The sequence below is a fragment of the Falco peregrinus genome, chromosome 1 (assembly GCF_023634155.1).
Source record: "Falco peregrinus isolate bFalPer1 chromosome 1, bFalPer1.pri, whole genome shotgun sequence".
NCBI classification, from domain to species: Eukaryota; Metazoa; Chordata; class Aves; order Falconiformes; family Falconidae; genus Falco; species Falco peregrinus.
The window spans coordinates 85,276,477-85,297,500 of NC_073721.1; the positions used below are offsets into that span (position 1 = coordinate 85,276,477).

The 21,024-nt window shown below is 49.7% G+C and overlaps 1 protein-coding gene across 3 annotated transcripts in view; it reads left to right on the forward strand.

Moving 5' to 3' along the window:
* The first annotated feature begins 791 nt into the window (after positions 1-791).
* Positions 792-21,024, forward strand: part of CD82 (CD82 molecule) — a 41,336-nt gene continuing 21,103 nt past the window's right edge. The window contains exon 1 of one of the 3 annotated variants that reach the window (XM_055797006.1): positions 792-813. The gene's annotated coding sequence lies outside the window, so the exon portion shown is untranslated. Of the gene's footprint in view, positions 814-1,027; positions 1,163-21,024 lie in introns of those variants that run through there. The other 2 variants (XM_055796992.1, XM_055796999.1) reach the window with 2 other exon arrangements.

Genomic DNA, 21,024 nt, shown 5'->3' on the forward strand with positions numbered 1-21,024 from the left:
GGGTTTTGCTGCCCCCAGGACCAAGGACTGGGGCCTTGAGCTGCAAAGCTTGCTGTTCCTCCTCCTGCCAGGACAGCAGAAACCGTGAGAGGGAGGAATGCTGCCCCTCAGAAGGGTGAGGGACCTCCTGAGCTTCACTCATTCTAGAATTGCCCTGTCTGGTTTGGTTTTAGTGGCTTTGATTTGAGGATTTGAAGAGGATCGCATTATTGTTACTATTAGATTGCCTTATGGCTGTCATTTTTATTTCTGTCCTGCCAGGAGAGAAGAGGCAGGATCCCACCGGGCTGGTTGTGCCACATGCCAAGAATAAAGCGCCGGCACTGGCAGCGCGCAAGCGGGTACGCTGAACAGAGCGGGGAAGCCCACGGGAACAATGCAATGACCCCCGTCAGCAGAGTGAACGGCAGCCGCAGCCTTCGAGCACCTCGCTGCCGTCACGTCGCTGCGGTCACTGGGGCAAACAAGAGCTTAACGGGGTTTGGGTGGGGAACAATGCAGCAGCCGCGCCGATGTTCACTAGGGCAGCAAAACTGCGTGTTGGGAAAAAAATCTTTGAGCGGGTTATCAGGCTGGCTGTCGCTTGGCGGAGAGCCACGGCGCACATCTTGCAGGAGCAGGCAAGCCGCGAGCGGCCTTAGACGTGCGGGTGGGCAGCGCCGGGCCGTGAGGGACAGCCTGGCGCAGGCGGGTGGGGGCACAGCACAGCAAGCCGGGGCTACCGCCCGCGGGGCAGCGCCCGGGACCGCGAGAGCCGAGGAAGGCGAAGCCGCCGCGGCTGGACGGCATGAGGCAGCGGCCGAGGCCTGACAGGTGAGAGGGGCCGACGGGCGCCGAGCTCTGGCGGAACGTGTTACTTGGTTCGAGAAACGAGCATAAACGGGACGTCGGGCCGAGCGAGGGGCTGGCAGCAGGGCAGCGGGCAGCCGCCAGGCGCCGTGCGGGGCCCCGCGCCGCCCCACAGGCAGGCAGCCGGGCCCGGGCCCGGCCGAGCGAGGCGCCGCCGCCTCCCCCGCGGGGGCCGGGCTGGGGCGGGGGGCAGCGGCCCGCCCCGGGGCCGGCTCAGCGCAGCCGCCGGCTCCGCCCCGCGGGGCCGGGAGCAGAGCCAGGGCCATATCGGCGCGGGCAGGGAGCGCGGCGCCGGGCTGAGCCCCGCAGGTAGGTAGGTGTGCCGCGGCCGCCCTCGCCGTGGGGGCGAGGGACGCGGATCCCTCTGCTGGGCCCGGCGGCCTCGGGCCCGTCGGCCCGGGGGTCGCGGCCGTGCGAGGCGGGGGGCCGGGCCCGGCGGGAACTTCCCGGGGGTTTCTGCGGGGCGCTGGCCGCCGGGGAGCACCTTGCTCGGGCCCGGCGGGGCGGGAGCCCCCGCCGCGAGGAGCGCCGTGCCGTGCCGTGCCGGGGGGGCCGGGCAGGCAGCGCTCCGGCTGCCCGGGGAGCCCCCGCGCCGCTGCCGGCGGGTGGTTGTGCGAGGGCCGCGGGGAGCCCCTCGGGGGCCGGGCCCGGTTGCCCGCGGCTCACGCGTGTGTGTCCGCGCAGGCTGAAGCGGCCGGGTGGGTCTGAGCCTCCTGCGTGGCTGGTGCGGGGCCGGGGTGGGCATCGCCAGGTGCGGCGGAGCTGGCGGCGGGTGGCCGCGGTGCAGCGGTGTCGGCAGCCTGAGCCTGCCTCGGCTGCCGCCCGTGGGGCTGGGCCTTGCGGCGCTCCCCAGTGGGACTCTGTCGTGATGGGTTTCTGAGACGCAGATTAGATGCCTCCGTAGCAATCTTACCCCTAATAGCATTATGGAAATCTGGTACTGGCCCAGCCTGCTGTGCCTCCCCCCACCCTGCCCTGTAAAATCTCAGTGAGGAGTTAGGTAGCGCTTGCGTTGCAACAGCTGGGGAGGTGTTGGCTGCGAATTGCCTTGCAGTGTGACTGTTGATGTGTCTGTCCATACGGGGATAGTGGCTTGTTACAACCCAGGCATGCCGTTTCTACCCCAGAGCGTTCAAGGGCTGCTGTCTATGCTTTACCGTAAAATGGAGCACTCGGTACAAAAATACCCCCAAACAAAAACAACAACAACAAAAAACCCCAAACACATGACGGGAGAAACACAACGGTTCTGGAATCCAAACGCTGGCTTCAGTAAACTGTAAAGCTAGTTCAGGATGAAGTGCTCCTGTGTCTTGGAGCAGCTCTAGCATTTCCATCTCGTGCATGAGATGAGAGCTTGAAACTTTACTGGCTGTGCAAGGGAGGGACAGTGTCCTGCTGCAGTACTCTTGGAGCTGGCGGCTGGGGAGAAGAGCAGCTCTTGGTGATGTTTGTGCTGCTGCTGCCAGTAGGGATTTGCGGGGATAGGATGCACCCCAGCACTAGTGAGGCTTCTTGATGTGTAGCTTCTGAAAACACCCGTGTGCCTCTGTGCAAGCAAGGGCGTACAGCTGGAGAGTGCTGTCTGGAAATCTGCCATCAGTGATACTTCCTCTCCACATAAGGTGCTTTTTTTTTTTTTTTTAACTTTCTCAGGCACCTTGGGCTTGAGAAGAATTTCATCAAAGCCCAAGGTGTGAGCCTGCTGCTGTGAAGCTTGCTTGCTGCATGAGAACCATTGAGCAGAAGTGTGTGGCTAGGATCCTTTTGGTGGACCACAAGGTTCAAAGTGTAGAAACACTGCTCAGAAAATCTGGAGGGAGGTGTCTAATGAGAGGAGCAGTCTCCACAGTGTGCTGCTGTATGCTGGTGTCAAGATAAGTGTGTGATGAGCTGTAAAAATGACAAATTACTCAGATCTTACTAAATACTTCATGAGCACTAAGTGGGGAGAAGGGCACTGGTGGTGTGGTTGCTGACCTGTTCTGCGGTGTCACTGCACTGGTTGGCAGCAGTCCTGCCAGTGTCCCATCATAGGACCTCTTTGTGGCTGCCAAAGTGGGGTGGTTTTTAACACTTATGTTTGTTTCTGGTCCTTTGGCTGGAGCAAAAACTCCCACACTTACAGTTGTGCTTATTTAAAAAAAAAATGTCCGTGGGTGCTTGCTCACGTTGGGCTGCCACATGGGTGAAAAGGACCTTTGCCAGCTGCACTGCAAGCCTGTGTATGGATCTGGAGTGGCTCAGGGAGGTGAATAGCCTCCCCTTACTCCTAACATCCTTTCATTTAACACCCCTTTCATAGAAGGGTCTTGCTTCTAAAATAGCTTCTCTTGGTGGAGCCTCTCAGGGCCTGAACGCCTCTTGGCCTTAGCTTCTCTGCCTTTGCCAGGGGCTCTGGGGACTGCTGGGATGGCATCCTTGTCCCTGTGCTGAGTAGCAGCAGTGGCTGGGTGAAGTCTTGCAGCATTCACTCAGTTTCTTACCTGCGTGCAGCAGAAATAGAGCAAGACTCAAGCTCGGTGCCTGGAGAAAGCTGTCCCTGTGGGCAATCTCTGTCCTGCTGTGTGGAAGCTCCTCCCTTAAGAGGATTGAATGGCTTTAATGATGTGGCTCATCTGGACTCTCTTCGTTCTTGCTACTGTCTCTATTTTAGTTCTTGGCGTCAGGCAGGTGTAGTGTGACCTACAACTGTAAGTGGGTGCAGGAGATGCTCTAACAAGGCCTTCCCATAGCTCTGTGGAAGTTTCCTGCCCCTGCTACGCAAGCCACTCTGTTTCAAACTCCATGAAGTGAAGGCTGTGGGTTGTATGAAATTCCTCATCAGACTGTAGCTGAGGAAGGGATTTTTCCCTCTTCTGTACCTCTGGGTCCTTGCGTCACAGCTGTGAGGCAGCAGGGGACCATCCAGGACTGCAGGCATTCATCCAGTAGATGTTTAAATTTGAGAGGTGCAGGTGGGAGTTTTGCAGACCTCTGGTAATCACAGGCCCTGCGAAACTTTCCAGCTCAAACCATGGCTGTGGTTCTTGATGGCCGCTGGCACTGTTACAGTTGGAAGTGTACAGCCAAGGCAAAAGGTGCTGCCACAAGGACCTTGGGCACTGGTTGCATAGGATCTGTTGCTGGAAAGCCAGGGTGATGCTGGGAGGGGGACCATGCCCTGTGCTATCCAAAGTGGTAGTTATCGCTCTACTTCCATGGTGCCTGTGGCGTGGCAGCCACTTTCTTCCTGGTCTCCTTTCTGTTTCTGCTCGCTGGTGAGTGGGAGGTGCTGCTGTGGGTCTAGCAGGGCTCAGGCTACAGTTGAGTGGCTTAAAATGCTGGAGGAGGTGACAATATTTCCAGTGGGTCTGTGCAACAAGGGGTGATCAGCGCTTCAGTTATCATAGAGTCATTTAGGTTGGACAAGACCTTCAAGATCATCAAGTCCAACCGTTAACCCAGGATTGCCAAGTCCATCACTAAACCCTGTCCCTAAGCACCTACATGGGTTTTTTTAATACCTCCAGGGACAGTGATTCTGCCACCTCCCTGGGCAGCCTGTTCCAATGCTTGACCACCCTTTCAGTGAAGAAACTTTTCCTAATATCCAATCTGAACTTCCCTTGGCACAACTTGAGGCTGTTTGTTCTTGTCCTGTTGGTTGTCACTTGGGAGAAAAGACCTACCCGCGCTGCCTACAGCCTCCTGTCAGGGAGCTGTAGAGAGCAAAAAGGACCCATCTGAGTCTCCTCTACACTAAATGACCCCAGTTCCCTCAGCTGCTACTCATCAGACTTGTTCTCTAGACCCTTCACCAGCTTCGTTGCCCTTCTCTGGACACACTCCCAGTTCTTGTGCTTATTCCTCAGTTTCCTCTCTAAAAAAGCCTCATGTGCATCAAAACTAACTTCTTATTGCTAGGAACTCAGGCCCTCACTATGGAGTGTCATAGCTTCACCTCTAAGACAGGAGCACCACGCCTGCATTCCTTTCTTCCCTGCCATCGTTTGTGGAATGGATCATGACATCCTGGGATCTGGAGTCCTTCTGTACAGCAAAGGATGAGCTGGGCCCAGTAGCCTTGCCCCCCACCCCACAGCTGTCAGCTTTGAAGGGCTAAGAAATAAACTGTGCTCTTGTACTGATGCTTCTGTTGCAGGAATGTGTAATCAGAGCTTTCTACAGGCAAATAATTAATGACACATGTGTGAAGGGATGGCCGTGTGAGCCACCTTCCTTTTAGGAGCCACGTAATGAGCTGCAATCGTTACCTAACCACCTCCGTCTCTTCCTGGCTTGTCTGTGTTCTTAAAGAGGGAATGAAGTGGAGGAAAGGCTAAACATTACAGACTTTCTTGGCGTGGTAAAAGGAATAATACGGGAGCCACAGCCAGTGCTAGCAGTTTCTTGATGGTTGGTCAGCTGTGGCAGAGCCTGTTTGCTGAAAGCTGCCTGGGCTATCAGGGCTTGGAAACACTGAAGCAGTTAATGGCTGACTTGAAGCTAGATGGGGTGATAAGTGAAGCAGGAGGAACTGCATGCTGGAGATTGCCTATATCATTGCCTGCATGTGCTGACAGATTCAGAGCGAGCTAATTTTCTGGAAGAAAGATGAGGTGTTACTGTGGGCAGCCCTGCGAAAGGGACTGCCTGGTAGATGGCAGCAGAAAAAGGGAATAAAACAGTAGCCTGTTAGCATGGGGAGAGGAATTGGGGTCTGCTGGCTCAGTACCCAAGTGTGTGTCCCCTTAGACACAGCAGGGCCAGGGAAGCTGGGTGGTTCGGGGCTCATCCAGAGTAAATACAAGGGAGAAAGGGAGGGAGACTAAGCGGAAGGCAGGTTTTCTCCTGTGGGAAGAGGCACGTGCATGGGCTGACTGCTCTAGTTCTTTTATGTCCTTGATGGAGCTTCAGAACTGGGACATCACCATTTAAAAGCAAGTCAAAACAAAGTGCGGTGCATATACCTAATTGCTGAAACTTGCTGCTGAGGTAAGTGGCCCGTCTGTCTTTAAGGAGCTGGGAAGGGCAGCTCTCCTGTGCCACCAGGAGCCTTGCACGTGGGCAAAGGGCTGGTGGCATTTGTTAAGGATGCTGCTGGGCTGCTGCTTTAGTTTCTCTGCAGCACAGCCTTGAGCAAACAGATGTATCGTGAAGGTGCTTTACCCTTTACTGCAGTATTGTTGCTGAGCTGTAAGCAGATCACTGATCTCTTCCGGTATGATGATAATCCTGTGGCCATGTGTACTGGAGAAATGCTGACCTGGGATGAGCAATGTATGTTCAGATATCTAGTAGCCCAGAGATTTGAAGTTATATAATGGAGAATCCCCCTTGTAGGCAAAAATAAATCTGCTTCAGTTAGAGAGAGGTCTTGTACACAAGCAAAGGAAGGGCTGAGCTGTCAGAACTGCAGCCATGCACCTTGAGATGAGCTGACCTTCTCACAGCTGGACTCTGGACTGCCTTTGGTCCCTTCTGCTGGTGCTCTGCATCCATTGCCGTGGAGGCAGTTTGGGAAAGGGGAAGGAGACGAACTAGCTTGCAGGGATTTGTGCAGAGGGGCCAAACTTGCTGTAAGGTAGAGGAGGCTGTTTCCCAGAGCTGCCGTAGAGAATGGTTTATTGTGACTGGATGTGGCAGTGTCCTCCACCAGCACCTTCCTTTGGCCACTGCCTCTCTGATCTGTGAGATTTCAGTGCCCTCGATAGGATGGGGCTGAGGGACAACATGAGACCTCAGTGCCCTCAGCTCCTGCTTCTACAGGAGAGGCTTCATGCAGCAAACTGTCCATTTAGTTTTAAAAGCAGCCCACTGCAGGACCCTGATTTTGCTTGGGTTGGTGTACTGGGCTGATACAGGTTTGAGTGAGTTGCCTCTAGATGTTTTCTGTATCCAGGTGCTGTGGAATTACAGCCTGTGCGGGGCTTCAGGAGCAGCACACGAGGCAGGTGTGGAAGTAATATCTTGGCACTGAGTAGGACTGCAAGGGCTGCTGCCATCATCCCATAATGTAAGAATATGCAAATCCTAAACACCTGGAGCTGGCATGTCTCCTGTGATAGATGATTAGCAGTTTTGTTGGGAACCAATTGTGAAGTCTAAATTAAATAGAGGAGCTCTATTATTGCACAAAATGGCTTGTGCTCTAGTTAGACCTTTTCAGGGAAGTGTCTGTACCTTTTCATGGCATTTCAGTGACTAGGTGCTCTAGTCTTAGAGGCAAAAGTATCTGTGTGGAGAATGTCTTACTCCCTCCCTACTTGGTTTCTTTCAGATTTCTCCTTGATCCTGCAAATGGCTTACTGAAAATTACTTGTAATACATGTGGACAGAAATTGAAGAGAGGTTCTGTATCTGAATTCTGAAGAGAGGTGTCAGTATCAAGTGGGATTTTTTTGGACTTTGGTCCCCAGAGCTAACATGCCTGCTTTTGGAAGGCACCATGCAGACAGCTTCTCTCCTTTCTGCTTGTAATCAAATGATTTGTAGAGTTCTCTTCATGTAAAAGGATTCTATTCTGTCTGGTGTGGCTAGGACACCATCTCTAGTATTGCAGTTATAATTCTACATTGTTTCATGCTGGTGGTGTGGCGCAATCAAAGCACCCTCTTTACAGCTGTGGATCTGGTCATGTGTCTGCTGTGTGTGTCAGTGAGGACTGGAGCTGCTGCTGCTGCTGAGTCAGTCTGGAGTGGCTGCTGGAAAGTCCTCAACTTCCCAGTGTGCTTTACTAAGTTAACTCTGTCTCCTGTCCCCTTGCTCCGGTTTTTCCATGTCTTGTAAACGTGGAGCTAGGCTCCCTGCTCATACAGAAGATGGATCCAGAATACTGTGCTGGACTCGGGCTGAGGAGGCTGCTGACCTTAGGTTAGCATGGCTGTTTCCCCGCTGCTGTTGCCTTGAATTTTGCACTGACCAAGCAGTGACAGGAACTATTTTCCAGCATTTATGCTGGATGCTTGAAGAAACTGGGCCTTAAAACGCAGGCAGCAGTTCTAATTATGCTCATCTCTGAAGTCTCTTGTGGGGCGGGGAGGGGGTGAACCTGCCTGGATGTACTTTCCCAACAGTCTAAGAAGCTTCTGGGCTGCTCTTTGCATTCAGGTCCCTTTCTTATGCAGGTTTGCAGAGACACTGCACATGGAATAACTAAAGAGCCCTCTGAGTTGTGCAGTAAATCTGCCTCTTCCTGAAGGAAGCTCTTTTAATTAGAGAAGACTTCTGCTTGGCAGCTGCTGTGCAGGACAGTGCTTGACCACAGCTGTGTGGTGAAGCCCTGGTGAGCCATGTGAAGTAGGGTGAAGGGACAGCCCTTTTCCTGCTCCGAAGGAGTCTGCTGCACGTCCCTGGGGATGCTGTGCAGGAGCAGCAGTGGGAAGGCTGTGGGTACAACAGAGGTCCCTGGTGGCTGGTGGTGAGGGGGAGTGAAGCCCTGTGGGGCAGGTCAGCCTTGCAAGTGAGTTCCAGCCCCTCTGTGGGACTTTCTGCAAGAGTTGGCTGCTCCCTGTGTACAGAGCTCGGCAGATCCCTCCCACCCGATCCTCTGAGAGTGGTAGCACCTTGTCTGAGTGCAGCTGAAGTGGGGCAGTTGTGTTTGCTCCTGAGGGGTGGGAGGTGATGCCCGTGGTCGTCTCTCTTGCCTGATGTGATGGGACCCAACAGGTCAGAGTTTCCTCTCGCCCCTGCTCCCTGGGGGAGGTGGTGTGACTGGCAGCTTCCTGAACGAAACTGAGGTGACCAAAATGCTGTTGCAGCTTTTGATAATACAGCTTCAGCATCAAACTGGTTGCTGCCTCAGCAGAAGAGGCTTTTTCAAGGGAGGGCTATTTCAAGGAACACCAAACTGCTTTAATGCCAGAGTCCAAGACCTCAACAGCTCCTTTGATGTGATGCTGCAGTCCTGCTGGTGGTTACAAAGCCTGGTTGTTTCTGCATTCATTCCCAATCCATCATATTGCAGCTTCACAGGCTGTCATGGCAGTAGTTTAGACTTGATCCTGTGTTAAATCAGTAAGTTCCTGCTTTGCGTAGCTTCAGGCAGATGGGAAACCTCTTCCTAGCACAGCTGTCAGCTATGAGCAAGACCTACCAGCATGTATACAAATAAACGGCCACGCACCCGGTGTTGTCCCATGGGAACCTAAACAGTTGGTCCCTGTTTGCATGGAATAGAGACAGCCTTTGCTGCAGGGTGTTTGCTGTCAGGAGGAAGAGCCTGTGCAGTGGCCTGTGAGCTGAGGCCAGGTCAGTGGCCGTGTTACTGCGGTGCTGTCTCATGGTTACTCCTGTGCCCAGGGTCTCAGTGGAGAGTCCCAGCACCCTGTGGTGGGTGGTTTTCCTGCTGGCACCCTCCTGTCAGAGGAAGAGCAGGTAATGGGGCTCTGCTGGGCTGGATTTCAAGCTGCTGCGCTATCAAGGGATGCGTGTGTATCTTGGGGGCAGAGGGATCCTCGTGTCACAGCTGTAACCTGCCCAGGTAGCATGCATGAGACCCCTTGCTGTAATTTGATGTCATTAGCAAGTTTGGCTTGATTGAAAATTGTGGAACTGATGTTAAGTAGAAACGGTCCCTGGGAAGCAGGCTGTGGGGGAAAGAGCACAACATGGTGGGACAGAGGCAAGTAAGAAAAAATAAGTGTCTGCAACCCTATTAAAAAGTAATCATAGCCTCAGTTATGATTTACTGATTAAGGATGAAACAGCCTCACTTTCCTCACCCCCCCAAAACGGGAGCATTTGTCTCTGCATTAAGGGTTTTCTGATATTTGTAAATCAGTTATTCTGAATAAAATTTCATTATTTTTAAAGTAAATACCTCTGAATTACTTTTTTTTTCCCCAATCTGATTCTTCTAGCATTGCTCCATCAAATAGTCAAATAGTCTCCTGAAAATTTGTGCTCTAAATTTAGAAAAGGAGACCTTTTCAAGAAAGTAGAAAGGCCACCCAGTGTCTCTTGGTTCAGGTTCAGCTGAACCCATTTTCCAGACCACTCTAGAAACCACTGTGTAGGCTTGCAGACTCCAAGGAGGCTCCTCCTTTTCCCAAAACAGACCTAGCTTTTCAAAGTCTTGCTGTCTATTTTAACTGCCAAACTCTTGGGGAACTTATCCCATATGTCTGTTCCACTTGGCTTGAAGCAGCCCTGTCCATAACCTACGCATGTAGTGCTTGGAAGGATGGATTAATTATTTTCCTTTTTTGGGTGGTGTTTGGTGGAGAGTTGTTCTTAACTGCAGGTGGCAGGTCTGTAATTGAGTAATGTTCTCTCATTGCTTCAATTAAGTATGCTGGGATTACCTGACTAGTAATGTGGCTAGCAAAACACCTGTGTGAATTGTGGTCTGCCTTGGCCTCCAGGACCATCTTCATAGAAGGGAAACCAAAAGATTTTGAGCATGTCTTCCAGTTGGCTAAGTGTTTTCCAGAGTTCCCCTTTATTTTCCAGCTTTGCTGAGATTTCTTATTGTGGCATTTCACTTCCTGGAATGCTTAGGCTGGGAACAAAGTGGCTTCACTGCAGCTTCTGTAACAGCTTGTGCTGTGTTATTATTGCTCCTCACAGTGCTGCCCTTTACTGCTGTGTAATGCAGCTTTCGTTTCCACTTTCTTTCTCCTGTAGGAAGAGCTTGGAGTGAGGAGACTGCTCTGCAAAGGTGGAAGGAAAAGGTGCTAGACGATGCTGCTGTAGTCAGACTGTACAGCAGCCCCTGGTGGCACCAGCTCTCCAGGGTAAAGCATGAAACTGCTTCTGAGCTGTGTCCTCAGAGTGATCAGACCAGTGAGGGGGTTGGCTGTTGTGGCCAGGTGCTGCCAGTTAAAAATGTGAAACTGTCTGTGTTACATTGATACTGGAGGGGGAAAATGTGGTTGCAGGTGGATATTTTTGAGTAAAGGGAATGAGCACACATGTTTTCAGTCATTCCCTTGTACTTAAGGGCTTTTCTTGACCCCCTGCCCTCTCTAAGTCATCATTTTGGAAGGAAGGGCTGTTTGAGATAGTCCCTTCCTCCAAAGCTTTTTATAGTTCTGGCTTTTTTTCTTTTCATTCATGCCCTCTGGTAGTGGTAACCATGGCGTGAAACTCAGGATGTTGTGAAATGTAAGTCCTGAGACTGTCTGTGAAGCATGCTCATTTTGCTGGCAGGCAGATCAGGTTCTGGTGGGGTGTGGGATCTTGTGTGACCCTGGGATGGTCTGATGGGAGGTAAAGCTTCTCCTAGGGCAGAGGGCAGTGAGTGCAGACACTGGGTCCAGCAGTAACCTTTTGTGGCTGCGGCACCGCTGTTGCACAAATGGCTCTGAACTGTTGAGTTTGGAGATCCCTGGCTTAGCTGTTCCCGTCTACTTGTAGCAAATGGGTTTGCTGAGTTGCTTTCCTTGCTGTCCTCCCCGTATGTGTGTCTGGGAGAGACCACGTGATACTTTGTGTGAGAATCTTGCAGGAATCTTGTATTTCTGACTCTGGGTATGGCCAGCCCTGCAATGGGGTCCTTCAGATTGTAGAGTAGGGGGCCCGTGGTTATGGTAGGTCAGATCTTGTTGAAGAGGGATGATTATTACAGCTGCTGATCTGTGGTCTTCTGCTTTAGAATCACATCTAACAGTGCCAATGTAGTAGCAGGGGAACAGGAGTGGTTCAGTAGCCACAGGCATACAGTCAACTAGTGAATGGTGAGGGTGCTGCAATTGCCAAATAGTGTATTTGGCAAAAAACAAGATTCCTGAGATCACAAATAAAGGGACTGTTTCTGTGAACAGGCGAAAAGATGCATCCCTTTGTGGGCTGAGGCACTTTTCTGATCTAGTAGAAATTCTGTGACTTCTCTGTCATGCTGGGTCTGCAGTAGTCTTCCAGCCCTGCTTGATCTGTGGGGGTAAGGGGTTAAAACCTTTGCTGCTTGAGATCAGTGCCTTGCCAGTGGCAAAGGATCTGATACAAAGCATGTGATATGGTTAAAGTAGACTAATAGCCTGTCCTTTCTGTTGTTCAAGAAAGCTCACTTAATTCTAAAGCTTCACAATAATTTGGAATGGCAAACTGGAGGTCTCGGTTTGGTGTTTGGTGGGTTTTTTAGTTGGTTGGTGGTTGTTGTTTTACTTCTTTTCTGCCAGGTAAGATCATGTGGATGGACCCAAGGGGAGAGGTCTTGGGTAGACATTTCTATTCTCCAGTGGGCTGGTCCCACTGTGGCAGGGGACTTCAGTGCTCTGGTGGGCACCCAGATAGCTTGGCAAGGTGTCTGAGCTTCTCCAGAGGCTTAGCCTGAGAAGCATGAGGTGGTGCTTGTCCTCCTATGCTCTTTTGGGTAGGCTATCTCTAGCACTTGGCTTCTAGCAGCATTTGGCTTCAGTTGCGGAGTGAACTACTGGAGAGCCTGCTATTGCTGGGAATGGCTGGGTAAGCCTAGTTGGCTTCTTTCCCACACTGGGTGCCGGTGCCCAGGCTCTGCCCAGCCCCATCCACCTGTCTGTGGAGAAAAGAGGTGCAGTCCCAAGGCTCAACAGGCAGAAGGGAGGTGGAGAGAGAGGGTATTTGTTTAATTGCTATTAAGCTACTAAGCTGGGGAAAACTTCCTGCCCTTGGTAAAACTACTCCAGATGTACCTTTACTATATCCTTGATAATTCCTGGAAAGAGCCAGAAAGAATACAAAAACTATTTTCCCAGTTCAGGGAGATGCTGTAACTTCCCAGAAACATGTTCGTTATGAGCGTGCTGAATCTAAGCACCGACTAGTTATCTTTCCTAGCATCTGAGAAAATGGAAGCAACTAAACCCCAGTTTGTTTTGAAAGGGAATTTACAGTAGGAAAGTCCTTAACCTTGACCTCTAGTATCTTATGGGAGGAGGAGGCAGAAAAGATAAAAATTCAGCTATACTACCTGATTCCTACCTCAGTCTGGCAATCTCTGGTGCCATCTAAGACAGAAAAAAAAAAAAAAAGCCTGTGTTAAGGCTCTCTTCCTGCTTGGACTGTGGTAGCTTTTGGGTGCTTTGGCAGGGTGGGAAGGTTGCTGGGCCTCAGGAAGGAATCTCTAAGCCAAGTGACGTTGGGAGCAATATTGTGCAACTCCTCAGAGGTGATTTGTTGACCTCTGAGGCAGTGCTTGCATGAGAAGGGAGGCTCAGGAGCCAGGGGATTTCCAGGCTGCTAAGTCTGATGGCAATGGCAAATGCTTGGTAGGATCCTCTGCCCACTGCAGAGCCATGCTGGGGAGAAGCTTACCCGAGTGTGAGCTGGGTGCCGCTGGTCTGTGCTGGCTACCCTGCTGCATTTTGGGGTGCAGGTCCTGCTCATGGGCTTTGCTTCTCTGTGGGGAGGTGTGGGGCAAGCCAGTGTGGGGGACTGCCTTTGACACACACAGGGGCCGCTTGCGGGCAGGGGAGCTGGTGAGGGCATCCATTTCAGAGGTTAAATTTGCAGCTTAACAGCTTCAAGTGCAGAAAACAAAGCTGAGCTGGTCTCATTTTTGGAGCCGTTAAAGAGCCAATGTAGTCAAGTGACAGAGCTGCCCAACCAGTTTAGTGAAAACTATGCGTTTTTACTGCACTGTGTACTGGTTTTAGTCAGCATGGAGATTTCTCTCTGGACCCTACCTGCAGCGTTTGTTGCACAAGTAACATTCTAATACGTGGTAATCAAAGAGTCTAAACTGTACTTTTGGCTTTTTCTTCTGTCTGCTATTTCTGGTAAGTTGTTGTTGGTTTTTTTTTTGTCGGGGGAGAGAAGAACCAAATGACTTCTGGGACAGATTGTGGGGTTTTTGGGTTGGGGTTTTTTTCCAGTTTTTTTGGCAGAGTTGTATCTCTGCTCTTGCTGAATGGAAAGATTTGCTCAAATTGGAGAATTACTCTCCTGCAAATACTGTCATGCTGTGCAAGTGTGAGGACTGAAAATAGCAACGAACTTTCTCGATTTGCCAGTTGTAGGGACTGAAGACTTAAAAGGTTTCAAGCTTTCGAGTGTGAAGTCCAGATGTGCAATCAGATTTTAAGAACCCCTTGCAAATATAGAGAGACAAGACATGCTTCTAAAACTTGTGCTGCTGTTTTGATGCTTAACTGTGAGTTGTTTTCTTTTTAACAGTATGATAGTGGTTTATAAATATCTAATCACTTCCTCTTGAGCATCAGTACGTTTCTAAAATACATGTTTCCTTTTTACAAAACATGCAACATGTGCTTGCTGTGGTAAAACATCCTGAAAAACTTCTGTCATTGTAGACAGTCCTATGGGAGCTTTCTAATCTTGAGTCTTGCTGCATGACACTGCTCCTTATTATTCACACCACAGTACACGACTATAGAGTCAAATGGAAAAGCTTAATGTCTTACTGGGTGCCCCAGGAACAAATCTACCTTTGCAGTGTGGGTTGATGAGTCTCCTCAAACGCATCTAGTTTCCTGAGAAATCTAGTCTTTCCAGTGGTATTTCTGCAGTACTTGCAGCCAACTGTTGCCTTGCTTTAGTCTGCTCCCCTTACTCCAGGGACAGCCAATGTGCAGGAGCTGCGTGTCTGCTTGAGCCTCTAGCTTGCAAATGTCTTGCAGAGGCTCATGTTAGGGTGTCACTGTACATCTCTGTACTCCTAAGTGGTAGATCAACGTTTGTTGACAAGTATTGTGCTGCAATTTGCAGGCTGATGTAGCTATGCTGCTGTTTTCTGACTTTGTGCTTAGCCCTCAAACCATCTCCTCTAGCTTGAAGGCAATTGCTTCTACTTCAGGTGAGCAGCAATTGTCTCTGGAGTAGATGGGATAAGAGTGTCTGTTCAAAGTACCTTCTTTTCTTCTCTTCTGTTTCTGAAGTTTGTATTATGCAAAAATAAAGATTTCTACCTTGCCCTGACACTTCCCTCCAGAAAGGTACTGTAGCTGAATTGGTAACATGTACACACACACACATATGTATCTATAAATAATCTCTGCATCCACAAGTGTTGCCTATTTGAGAGGGTAACCCTAATTAGCAGCCTTAATTTTTAGGATCCAGCTTCTTCCTCAATCCCTCCATTGTAACTTTTGAAGAGATGCTGTTTGGAAAATCTCTATGACCAACATGGTCTTGTTTATGTTTTCAAGGTCGTTACACGGCTGGTATTATCTCAGTGAAGCTGAAAGAAAAGTTCAGTGAATTCAGACCTGAGTCTTTCCATTGACTCTGCAGTTATGTGCTTGCCAGAGACAAGATGTACTTCCCAGCTGTACTAGAAGTCCAAGGCCTTTGAATATTAACGTCAACAACACAAACTCCTTAAGATACTCTTTTTACGTTAACATGGCTTTAACTTGCAGTTGCTGCCCTGAGGGCAGCGCTGTACCTGGTTAGCAGGGGACTTAGTAACTCTGTCATGTTTCATTAACTGGCACTGTTGTGTGAAGCTGTTCTGTCTCATCACTCGTGATCAGGGCACCTGCTGATTACCAAGTGCTTGTTCTTCATGTGTGTGGATAGGGAAGCATTCCTGGCAGGTGGGCTTTGTGGCACAAGGGCTCAAAATCCTGTGAAAGATGATGTTTTCTCTCCTGCCATTAAAGATCGGGACCTCCTGGGCTGCCCGTTCCCCTTTGTGTGGGCGTCTGGCTTGGAGCTGGGACGGGAAGTGCCCATTTAGTGAGTTCTGATCCCCAGTTGGTCTCTGCGGGTCTCTAGCCTGGCGTATGGCTGATCAGGTTCTGGTTTCTGGGTTGGTACACTAGCCTTCAAAACCTCATGCAAATTAGCACGCAGAGAAACATCTTTATGGAAGCAGGGGCTTGCTGATTCCCTCCTAGGGCAGGTCCTATTTGCTTTGGTGACAGGGAGCCAGTTCTGCAACTTGAGTACATCAGCAGGAGCTCCTTCTCCTGAGCTTCATGGTCAGTCTGTCTACGAATGAGCTCAGCTAACTTTGGTCACTGAAAAGAAGGGAGGTGAAACCAGATGAGGCAAAGCTTTACAGACTTTCAAAGTCCAGCCTGGTAATAAGTATCTTGAGGGAAATAACCTGTTGCAATGTGTAAGGCTTGGGTAGGCGTGGGGAAGGTGGTGCTTGCCTGCTGTGTCAGGAAGCAGATCCGTTGAGGCTGCTTTGGAGGTTGCTTCAGTGGACTAGCTGAATTTTCATCCAAAGATCCCACCTGCCACATCAGATGCAAGATGTGAAAGATCAGGAACCTCAGGGTATGCTGCAGAACCTTGGTTTGCAGTGCTGACTGCTGCATCTCTGCATCTGTCAAGTTGGAAGTTTCTCCTTTGGCAGGCAGGAGGGACAGCAGAAATGAGCTGGAATGTCAGCAGTACAGGGCATCCACAGTGTTTGCTCTTCCCCTTGCTCTCACAACGGGAAAACCGGTTCTGGTGTTGGTTTGACCTCTTCCTAGCCTAGCTAGTAAAAGCTAGCAGCAGCACATCCTATAGAGTCTGCTTTTGTTTTACATCCCCTGGGGTTAGAGTCTGAGGGGTGGTAGCGAGGAGCAACTGGCCAAAGTACATAGGAACAACCTGCAGCTGCTTTGTGACTGATCATTTACTTCCCTTAAGGAGGGGTTTGTGGGAGAAGGGACAGCATCTTCCAGGCTGTGTAGATGCACTGAAATGTGAACTCTCTTCTACTTGAAGTATTGGGGCTGACCTTCAGAGCTTGTCGCTCTCAGTAGCGTGTGTGCTGTCCTCAAGGGTTTGCGGGATCTTTGCACTTTAATAATGTACTGAGATGGTGATTTCCACAACTGATCTACTCTGATTTGTGTTGAGGTTGTTCCTGCTTGTCTCCTCCTCTTTCACCATGCTTGTAAATGAGCCCTTATTTGTGCTGTGCAGTAACTTGGCAGCTGAGGTGCTTCAGCTCCTAGAGCTCGTCTGGAAGAAACTTGCACTGCAAAAGCAAGGGTGGTGCTCCCGAGAAAGGCTTACTCTTACCGGCAAAGCTGCGTGGCACAGGCATGTACAACGCTAGCCTGAGCCAAGGCTTCATAAACTTCAGTGAGCACTAAACATGCAGCTTGCTAGGTAGAGGCAGTACAGGATATGATTTGAGAGAGCAGGATTGCAATTAAAAATTAACTTAGCCTTTCTGCCCCTTGACTGGTGTGGTTGCAATACCTGTGCGTAAGTGTTCTCCCCCCCACCTCGCCAGCCCGTGGCAGGGCCAGCAGGCAGAGGTGTTCTGCTCTCCCTGTATTGCCTGTCAATCACTGCAGTCATCTTTTGTGAGAAGAGGGCTGAGAGCATTGCAGGCTCCTGCGACAAAACTAAGTTAATCTCCGAACCATGATGGGACTCCCCTGCTGTCACTAACAAAGCAGGCCTCTGTCTGCCTCTTCTCAAACTGAGTTGTCCTGGATTTTGTGCTCCACATACTGGTTTCTCAGTCATTGCTGTTACTGGGAGAATGACAGGCCTGAGAGTTGGAGGTGGTGGAGGGGGCAGCAAGCCACCCCATGATGCCTGTTTAGCCTGCATGGACTTGTCCTGTTCGTCCACGCTGGGGCCCTGGATCAACTGATGCCTTCCTGCAGTTAGTTCTTCCGTCAGGTCCTGGGGCTGAAGCCAGGCTAAGAAAGACCGGGGATCAACTACACAGACGCTGACCAGGCCATGCTGGCAACCAAGTTTTTATGGTAGTAGTGCCTCAAAGCAGCAAATGGAGTGATGTGTATAAATAATCCTGCGTATCTGTACAGGATGGAAAGTGAAAGGCTGCGAGTAATGCCACTCTTCAAGTTGACGCTAGGGTCTCATGAAATCCACTGTAGAGCTGACATGAGTCTGGAGAATGACAGGGAAAATTTGGAGGCGTAGGGGCAGGACTGCTGAAAGGTGTGTGTGGCTGCTTGGGGAGGAAGCTTCAAATGAACGAAGCAGTTGGGGTGGAGTGGAAAAGGAGAACACAATTAATTGTGGACAATTAGTGGAATTTGAAAGTTGCAAACTTCATGTATTAAAATTTACGTGCATTGCTGCAGGATGTTAAGTCTCAGGTGTTGACCAAGTTCAAAAGGCAGATGGTCAGCTCTGACTGCCACTGTTCACAGGCAGCATTGACTGGCAAGACTTGGTACTTAAGCCAGCCCTTTGCTGCCGAATGACCCATGAATATGCCTGGTTGTGGTAACTCCAAGCTTGTCTGCTTCCAAAGCTGACCCATCTCAACTTTCGTTGAGTTGCTGCTTCAACTGTATGGCAGTACTGCTAGTTTTGTGACTGTGTGATTCCAGAAGGTAGGGTTTTGAGGAGTTTCATTAATGTAGTGAACAGAAGCTTATAATTTCTTAAGGATAGCAGAAGAATTAGAAAATCTGTGATGTTTCAGCATGTGGAGCCCTAAAGTATCTTAAAAGCTCAAACAGAACCCTAAAAACCTGGTTCTTTTTTGGCTTGAAAACAGTACTTTGAATTACTTTAGGGCTAGGAGCTAGGAAAGAGGTATTATCTCCCAGTGGCAAGAGAACAGTGCATAATGCTGTAATTCACAGCTGGGTTTTGGTTTGTTTGTTTGTGTGTTTTTTTAATAAACACTGAAGTTGGTATGCCTTTATGACATAGCTAGAAGAGCCCTGAAAGCAATCTTTTAGTCTTGTCACCTCAGGCATGTCTCTTCCGCACCAGCTCTTGTCAACTTGTTTAACTACTTAATTACCTTAGATAACTATTGTAAAGATCCTAACAGCTCTGCAAATATCTGTTTTCCTGGCAAATGAAAGTGGTGTGGACAGAACTGGAAATAAGCAGCACAGGACTACTTAGTGCTAGGAAGCAGATCAGCAAGTACTGGGAGTTACCCCTCCAGCTTGAAAATAAGGAGGATTGCACCTGGGACCAGACATCTTAAGGTAAGAAGTCCAGTGCCTTGTGCAGGAGGTTATTATCTAGCTTAGTTCTTGGCAAGGTTGCAGAGCAGAAAAACACTTGTATCCCCCACAACAGACGTTCATCATCGCCTAGGGACCTGGCTGTCTCAATGTTCTAGTTAGACTGCCAGGCTCCAGTTTGTGATGCTATTAAGGGGAGATGTGTTCGTGGTGAAGCCAGTAAGCAAGCCAGCTGGATGGGAAAACTTACGTCTTAGTTATCCTCTCCAAGTGCAGTCTTAGGTGATGGTGCTTGCCAGGATCAACTGCCCGAGAGAATGTTCCTCCTGCAGAGGAAAGTGTACAGTTTGAAGGAAGCTATGTTTGTGCTCTCCCTGCTCAAATACTCGCCCCTTTTCTGAGATACTGTTACAGGGCGCAGTAGTCTTTGGGTTACAGCTGTTCTGTGACAGCAAGCTGGCATATGATTTGTAGTAGGAGAGTTGCTTTGACATGAGCAAGGCTTACTGAATAAACTTGCTGTCATTAACCAAGGGTACGAATCTACTAACAGAGAGCCTTCACTCGCTTTTCATAGGTTGGTAGTGATGCAGCTGTTGTATAGTGCATCTGTGCTGGAACAGAACCAGCTCATAGCTGATGGCTGCGCCTGGGGGAACTGGAAATGGGAATGCTGCCTCTTTGATATTTGGTGTAAGTACGGACTAGGACTATTACCGGAGCTTTTCACAGCTAATTTGAAGGACCTGCTTCTGGGTACTGCTGACTTTATGGACTCTGACCTGAGGAATGAACTGAAGAAAATGAGTGTGCGGTGGTGCTAACCTGGTTCTGCAGTAAGAGCTCCTTAGGTGCAATAACTGCTATATAGATGGGATTTTTAAGATCGACCTGTAGCACAGCTGGCTGAGATTGTATTTCTGTACTGCTTTCCGATCTCAGTAGTGTCTTGCTTAGGCACTGTGTGGTGGTGGGTTTAGCACAGCCTCTAGCTATGGCATCTCTTGAAGGTAAAACAGCAGTGCTGTCTTCAACCACAGAACTCATATTCGTGCTCTCTCTTGGTAGTTGGAGGGTGATCATTGCTTGGTGGGAAGACTAACCAGTTATAATAAGGCCCACATACCAGTTTAGCTCCAGAGTTAACCTAATTATTTAATAGGATTAAGCAAAAGCCTTTGATTGAAACAAAAGAACATACTGGGCTCCAGTGACACTCAGTATACCCAGGCTGGCAGCAGGGAACCCTGCTGACCTTGCTGTCTGGGGCTGGCTCTTCCCAGGCTGGACTGGTGACCCCAGCCTAGTATTTCTCTTCCTCTGGCTGTTGCTTCTTAAAGCAGCATGGTCTATTTTGAGCAAGGAGGTTGCTAGAGCAAATTTTAAGGAACTTAAAAGTCCTTTCTTGCAGGAAACGTAACTGAGCATGGGGGAGGAAGAAGAAGCAGGAAAGCTGACTTCTGAGCTGTCCCCCACCAGTCCTCATGTGTTACCCAGCTGTGCTGCTTCTGCAGGGGGACACTTACTCCCAGTAGTGGGGTTGGTCTGTGGGACTTCTTTCTAGCTTCTGAGCTCTTTGCTGTCAGACAAGTGAGAACTGAAGTTGCCTACAGTAATACAAATCTATTTACTCCCCGGGTCCTGCAGCACAAAGACCTAATGAGGATCCATTGCTGATAAACTGCCTAATTTGCAGCGTTAAGAGCAACCTTGTCATCTCTTCTCATGCTTTACATAGGCTTCAGCCATGGTAATTGAGCAGAGTTAACTTCAGATACAGTAAAGTACCTTTTCTCTGTGGTGAAGACCTGCCCTGGAGTTTGCTGCTTGCCCTCTCTGTATTGCTTGCTAGTCGCCCCATGGATGTGTGTAGTCTGTGTGGGTGGTACCAACAAAAAATGGCATCCTGTTTTATCAGTGCTCCTACAGCTTTGGAAACTGGGACTGGTTGAAATCTTGCTTGTCTTGATCTTGCAGCTGAATTGGTAGCTCATAACCGTGGAGCAGACTCACTGATCATCATGCATATCAAAGCATCGGGTGCTGAGTTGTGCACAGGAAGCTTGATTTGATGCTGCCTTTTATATTGACCCCTTGGCCTTGGTCTTCAGTGTTCCTTCAGCTGCTTAGGGGTCATGAGGAAATGAGATTTTGTGGGGGAGGGAACTGGCCTTGTGAGCTCCTTCAGATAAGTGCATCCCTCTTTGCTGCTGGGAGTGGTAGCTAGAGTTGGTGTTTTGGTTGATACTATTAATGCAAAGTCTGTATAAATAGTGATGGAATTAGTAGTGTATTTGTGATTAAACCCCTTCTGTAATTGCTGATAGCCCTCTGTCATTCTCAAGGACGTTTTGGTAGCAGTGGCTGTGTGTAGTGATGATGATGTCCTGTT